The following is a 6,643-nucleotide window of genomic DNA, read 5'->3' on the forward strand; positions in this document are numbered from 1 at the left end:
TTTTTTTCTTTTAAGCAAGTTACATGATATTCGTGAACAGCGTCCATTAATTACAAATCTACAACCAAATGTTATCAATATCCGATTGAAGAGGCTCTTGCTCAGTCTCCAAACTCGGGGTTTGCCGTCATCGAATCAGATAAACCTGGTTTCCTGGTGGACAGATGTTACAAGCAAGCGTCTTCTTAAGCATTGAACAATCTCTGAGAAGAGGAACAGTAACTTCAAATGGCAATTCAACGGATCTGGATGCCACGTTTTTTGAGCGTTCGACAATTCTGGATTCCACGTCTTTCGAGGATTTATTGGGTCTGGTTTCCACGTCTCCGCAATCCGATTCTCCGGAATTCTGCTCGCCATCACTGGAACCTTCAGAGCAGTCATCATCGATGGATAGGGACAACTGCTCGCTTTGGTTTCTTGATGTCTTCGGAGTTGGAACTGGGCTTGTCCTATTTATAAATATCGTCTGGAGCAGGAAACAAGTTATAAATGGCACCTTTCTCAGAGTTGAACTTAACATCTCGGAATCAGATGACGTCATTTAGCTCTGGCAACTGTGACATTCTTTGTTTACTTAAAAGCCTTAATTTCATATTATCATAACACTTGAAAAATTATATACTTTAGGCGCGTGAAGATAAAAGAAAGAGAGATCGTGATTAAATGAAAAGACGTATGAAAAAGCACAAAGTAATAATTAAATATCATCCTGGAGATATTATTTTGGCCTTAACTACTAAGTTCTGATTTCGTGAGCCTAACGACATCGTCTAGAAATTTCCATTTCGATTTTATCAGGAACTTAATCGTGATTCCAACGATTTTAATCCTAGGACAAAAATGACTCTTCAACCAATAATGGTTCTACCATTCTCTATACCAGAAAATTGATATATGATATCGCCTCCAGATGGTGAAAATGGCCAAAGCGACTTAACACCTTCCTCGTAGCGTACGAGATAATTAATCCGGCCAGGAAGACGTTTCTTCTCCTTTTACACGCTGGTGAAGAAGTGCAGGAGATAAAGGATACTTAACCAGTTCCTCAAACCACCCCAGCAGCAACCGAACCCGAATGCAGCTGCACTTAATGAATATTGCATTTCTGTTACCGAGCGACTTCAGCTGAAAATCGCCGGATACCCCAGAATATATATATGCGCACCAAACCACGCTAGATGAAATTAAAGTGTGAATAAAAGAGTGCTGATTTTTAAAATTTTACGATCCAACAACATGAGTTATCGGATATTGAGAAGCATGAAATTCGCTTTATTATAAAGAACAACTTTAAATCAGCTACTAATGATTCAGCTGCAATTAATCTAAACACTAGTGAAAAATTCGCCCTAAAGTGCCTTCGTGCGGATAAGTCTATTAAGATTCTTAGTGCTGATAAGGGAGGTAGAGTTGTAATTCTAAACTCAAGTGATTATAATGATAAAATGTTACATTTGTTAAATGAGTGTGGAGATTATATCGAAATAATGAAAGATAAAACAGCTGGTTTAGAACTGTTGGTTAGACAAAAAATTAGACAGTGCATAGTGAATAGACGAGTAAAGAAATCCACTTTCACATTTGAATTTTTTTAACGAACATTAGAGGGAATTGTGGGTAGAAGAGGTGGCTCTGATTGGCTATTCCAGGATTCTGCCCATCACATATAACAACAAAAATTTATCAAATTCTGCCGGGATCGTCATGTGGTGTATCTAAAAGTATTATTTAATATTAATATTAATTCGGCTAAATTATAGTTAGATAAACTATTTTAAATAATTAAATAAGTAGTTCCTGACATGGCGTTGACGAGTAGTGGAAATAGGTAAAGTTTTACTGAAATAGAATTGTACATATTATATTTTGACCAAGGCTTAATGCATCTTATGTAAATATTGTAGGGCTGCTTTAGCAGAACTTACAAATGATGATTTAAGCTTACCAAAGGGAAATTGAACTAACAACTGAGAGACATTCCAAGTTCATTTAGCGTTCAGAATATTATAAACCATCATTTGTCGCTCAATAGCACAAAACACAAAAATAAAGGCTACAGAATGTTCAAAGCTAAGAAGGTTAAGAATGTTCTAATATCACATGATAAAGAAAATCAAGTTTCTCACATTCAGTCAAAGGTTCATGCTTCCTATACTGCTAATAAACTTTATGGTGTTCATGTCGTATTAGATACTAAGTCATGGGGAAGTGAAAAAGGGAACATGTCACTGTAAAGCAGGAAAATGTGGAGTTTGTTGCCACGTCGCTGCAACTCTTTGGTTGATTTTGGATTGTATAATGGACGGCTTAAAATTCGTACCTAATGATCTATCACCGACAGAAATCAGCCAAAAATGGGGAAAGTTAATAGTTAAAAAAAAATTGTCGACTATCAAATTAAGCATTTTGGGTTTTTTAAAGCACTGCCCTGAAAAAACTCCAACCAGTAGAAGAGTGAGAAGAATTTGTCTGGCAAATTATTCCAGTATTCAAAACGATGAACTTCCAGCGTCCAGACTGAAATTATTGGTTAATGATTTTAAAAGTACCCACAACATGAGACCTTTCTGCAAAAGATTATTGAAGAGAAAAATTATATGACAGAAGATTTTCAACCCATTTGTTACAGTATGGAAATATCTCAATCTGCCACAGAAAATAACCTTCCAACTCCATCTGTAGAAAGAATTTCTCTACCAGTAAAGGAAATTAGTATTAATGGTGATTCTGGTGTCGTATTCCCCGAATATCTGAAACTATCTAAGGAGGAGGCTATTATTTTAGAAGAAAAGACTAGAGAACAATCAAAGTGCGACCTGTGGCGTGCCGAAAGCAAAATAGAATTACGGCCTCCAATTTTGGGAAAATTGTGAAGCGCAAAAAAGAGTTTACAAGGGAATTTGTCAATGGCCTGAAAAATAAGAAGGCTATTAGTAATTTAAAGCATGTGAGGGAAGGTATCGAAAATGAAGCTGCAGCTATCCAAAAGTATCGTGCGTTAAAAAACAATGAAGTCTACACATTTAATGTTGGATTAGTTGTTAATCCAGGCTATCCTGTGATTGGAGCTACTCCAGATGCATTAATATATGACACTAAAAGAGGGGAGTTTGGTTTGTTGGAAATTAAAACCTTTAGTAAAGTTAAAGAGTTTAACATCACTCTAATTGAAGCTTTAACTCGGAAGGATTTAAAATTAAAAACTTGCCTAAAAATAGACGCTGCAAAAAATATAAATCTAAACCATAAGCATGACTATTATCAACAAATTATTGGACAGATGGGAGTGGTCGGTTTAGGATTTACAGATTTTTTTGTTGATGCAGGATTAGATACTTACTGTGAAAGAGTTGAGTTTGATGAGACCCTTTTTTTCGAGCTTATTTTGCCAAAATTAGAAAACTTTTATTTTAATTATTATTGTCAGTCACAATAATTGGTTAAATATGTGGATGTATCAAACAGTATGAAGGAAATATAAATAAAACGACCCGGAGAGGTCAGCAACGAAACTTTCACCATCGAGGGGGATGGCAATGGGGAAAAAGATTTGTAAACCAATCTGACCTCTTCCAGTTGTCTTATCTCTATTTCCTCCATACTCTTTGGATGTATTATAATGTCGACCAATTTAATTAATGTTATTTTAACTAAATGCAATATTTTATTAATGGTATTTTGTTTGTTTGAAATTTTTAGAACTTAATTACATTCTTCTTTCAAGTAGAGGCTCATTTGTGAAATTCACCAAGTAGCAACATACAAACCATATTTTTTCCAGGCAAACATGCAGTGTTAGGAAACACGTACTTTAATATACGAGAAGTTTTCAGTTCTTTAATTGTTCTTTCAACGTGAATCCTGACACTGGCAATTTCTCTCGTTCGCTTCTCCTCTTCCTCTGATAGCTGGTCCTTGCCATTTAAGAAAGGCGGTATGTTCAAACCAATTCCCTTTTCAGCAAAAAAGTCATGAAGTACGAACCCTCTATCAGCCATAACGCTGTCATTTTTTCAAGCTTCTCAATTAAACCACTGTTCATTGTTAAATCATTATCAGAAATCCTTCCTGGAGCTAAAGGAGCGACGAATGAGATAAAGCCGTTTGGTGTTATTCCAATTAGTGCCTTGGCAGTATTATGCCTTTTGTAATTTGAATATGTATCGCACTGAGTTCCGTAGTCTCCAGGTGTCTCAAAGAAGAATTCACTGCAATCTATAATAATCCTGGTACTGGGAAATTTGGCTTTGAACTCTGGAGGCATATGTTCGTCAATGGTTTTTCTAGATGGCCATATTGGTATCCGTGTTAATCTACGATGAAGTAAGTCAAGCCACAGTGTTATATAATTGCTGACTGTCATTTCACTAATGTTAAACCGAATGGCCAAATCCTCATTTAACAATCCTGAACGCAATTTGCATAGAATCAAAAATAACTGATTTTTAAAATCAAGTTTCATTGGTCGTCCAGGGCTTGTGTGAGTTCTCTCTGTTACTCTCACATAACCACTACCTTTCGTATATAAGGAAACATTAGGTATATCTGGTTCAATATAGCGATATAAAACCTGAAATTCTTCAATTGATTTAAAACCAGTAAAAAATTTCAAATTGCTAGATTTCTGTGCAACATTTTCTATCAACAATTTTGACTTTTAAATTTCAACATCTTTTGCTTAAATTAGTTCTAGCAAGCCTATATTTTGTTTCTTCAGCGAGTGGTTTTCATTTATTAGAGCGGTTGTGGTATTTTTGGAACGTACTACTTCATCTTCGAGGTTTGCAATTTTATTTTGTGCCTCCTCTAGAAGTCTGGAAATTTCATAGATCTCAAAGTTTTTGTTATTGAAATAGGAATGATCTATATTTGGTTTCAGTTCTTTTTCAGGAATATAAGTCAAATTATTTACATCCATAACATCATCTTTAAGTTTTGGAAAGACTAGGCTACTTATTTCGACTTCAGACGCTACATTTTGTAATGCTCCACTAATATCCTCATCCAACGATATCATCGAAGAATAAAACAAATGTTTGGAGAGTACATGTCCACCAATAAGAATAGGTACTTTTTCCTCATATTTTTTCTTACCATCCGATTAAAATGTAAGCCACAGATAACACTAGTTTTTTTAGGTTGCCATTGTTCATTCGCATAACTTATTTGAACTCTTTTAATCAATTCTTCTCTGAGAGCTGTTTTTTTATCTCTCAAATCTCTGTGAGTTCTAGAGTAACTTCTGCAACCTTTAACACATCACTTTGAACCGCCCTGAACACTCATCTTAAATAATATACTTAAAATAGCACTGATAAATAGTAAAAATATAATAAATACATCAAAATATAATAAAACTTAAACAGTAATAATGTTGCAACTTGGAGAACAACACTAAACCTGGTCAGAAAATATCAAAAAAGCAGACGATATTCACCATCCAATAGAAAAATAACAATGTAGTTTAAAAAATCGCTGCTAGATGCCGTCATCGGCGTAGGTATCACGTGTCAACCAAGCCACCCTCAATTTTGTACCCCTTTTTTTTCAAAATCCTTTCCTTGTAAAAACGAAAGAAAAAACGGGAAAACGTTTCTTTACTCGTCTATAACGAACTGGAGAATAAAGACTTTTTGAAATTAATTTCTAATAATCTAAAACCCCATTTATATATGGCTTACCAAAAATCCATAAAAACAATTGTCCGTTTCGCCTAATTGTGTCCTCTAGGGATAGCCCAACTTATTGGTTGGCGCGTCGTTTAGTTAAAATTATCTCTCCCTTGGTTGGTAATACATCTCACCATATTGTTAATTCCTATGATTTTGTAGAAAAAATTAGAGCTGTTAACATAGATAATTTATTTTTTATATTAATTCCTGCGTAATTATAACAAATAAATTATCAATGTTATGACTACAGGCTATCAAGGTCCTGTTATAAATTAGTTGACGTAAAATGCTACGGCACCGTCAACAACGGGTTAAATGTATCCCGTCAATAATATGAACCAGATCGAGTCATTCTTAAATTGGATGTCCGAGGCCTGATTAGTCGTGGCCTCGGTAGTCCAATGGTAATGGCGTTGGGACGGTAACCCAAAGGTCGTAGGTTCGATTCCTGCCCGAGGTGATATGATTTTTCTCAGTCACTCTGGTATGGAACAATACGCAGAGGTTTTCCTTGATTTAAATGAAACTTCGAATTAGATCTGTTAAATTAGAGAAAATTAGATTGTATTCTTAGTCTGGATGTTGTAAGTTTATTTACGAATGTCCCCATATAAGGTTTTTTAGATGTTTTAAAAACAATACTAAGTTCTGATACAAGTTGGAAAGACCGTACCAGATTAACCCAAGATTCTATTTTGGACTTTACCAAGATATGTTGTGATAGTACATACTTTTCATTTAATGACAAATTGTTTGCTCAAACTAGGGGCTTAGCTATGGGTAACCCTCTTTCACCAATCTTGGCCAATTTATATATGGAATATGTTGAAAGTAAGATCTTGTCTAATATTAGAAATAGTCGACTTATAAAACATTGGTTTAGATATGCCGATGATATTTTTATCGTCTTTAAAAATATCAGAGGTGGTACGGAGAATCTAATAGAGTTTGTTTATTCTGTCGATGTC

The 6,643-nt window shown here is 34.9% G+C and overlaps 1 non-coding gene across 1 annotated transcript; it reads left to right on the top strand.

Moving 5' to 3' along the window:
• Positions 1-6,062: 6,062 nt before the first annotated feature.
• On the top strand, positions 6,063-6,135 carry TRNAT-GGU (transfer RNA threonine (anticodon GGU)). Its single transcript has one exon. It is a non-coding gene; the product is annotated as a tRNA-Thr (tRNA).
• Positions 6,136-6,643: the final 508 nt, after the last annotated feature.

This window comes from Leiobunum rupestre, chromosome 1 (genome assembly GCF_980474605.1).
Source record: "Leiobunum rupestre chromosome 1, qqLeiRupe1.1.hap1, whole genome shotgun sequence".
In the NCBI taxonomy this organism is placed as follows: Eukaryota; Metazoa; Arthropoda; class Arachnida; order Opiliones; family Sclerosomatidae; genus Leiobunum; species Leiobunum rupestre.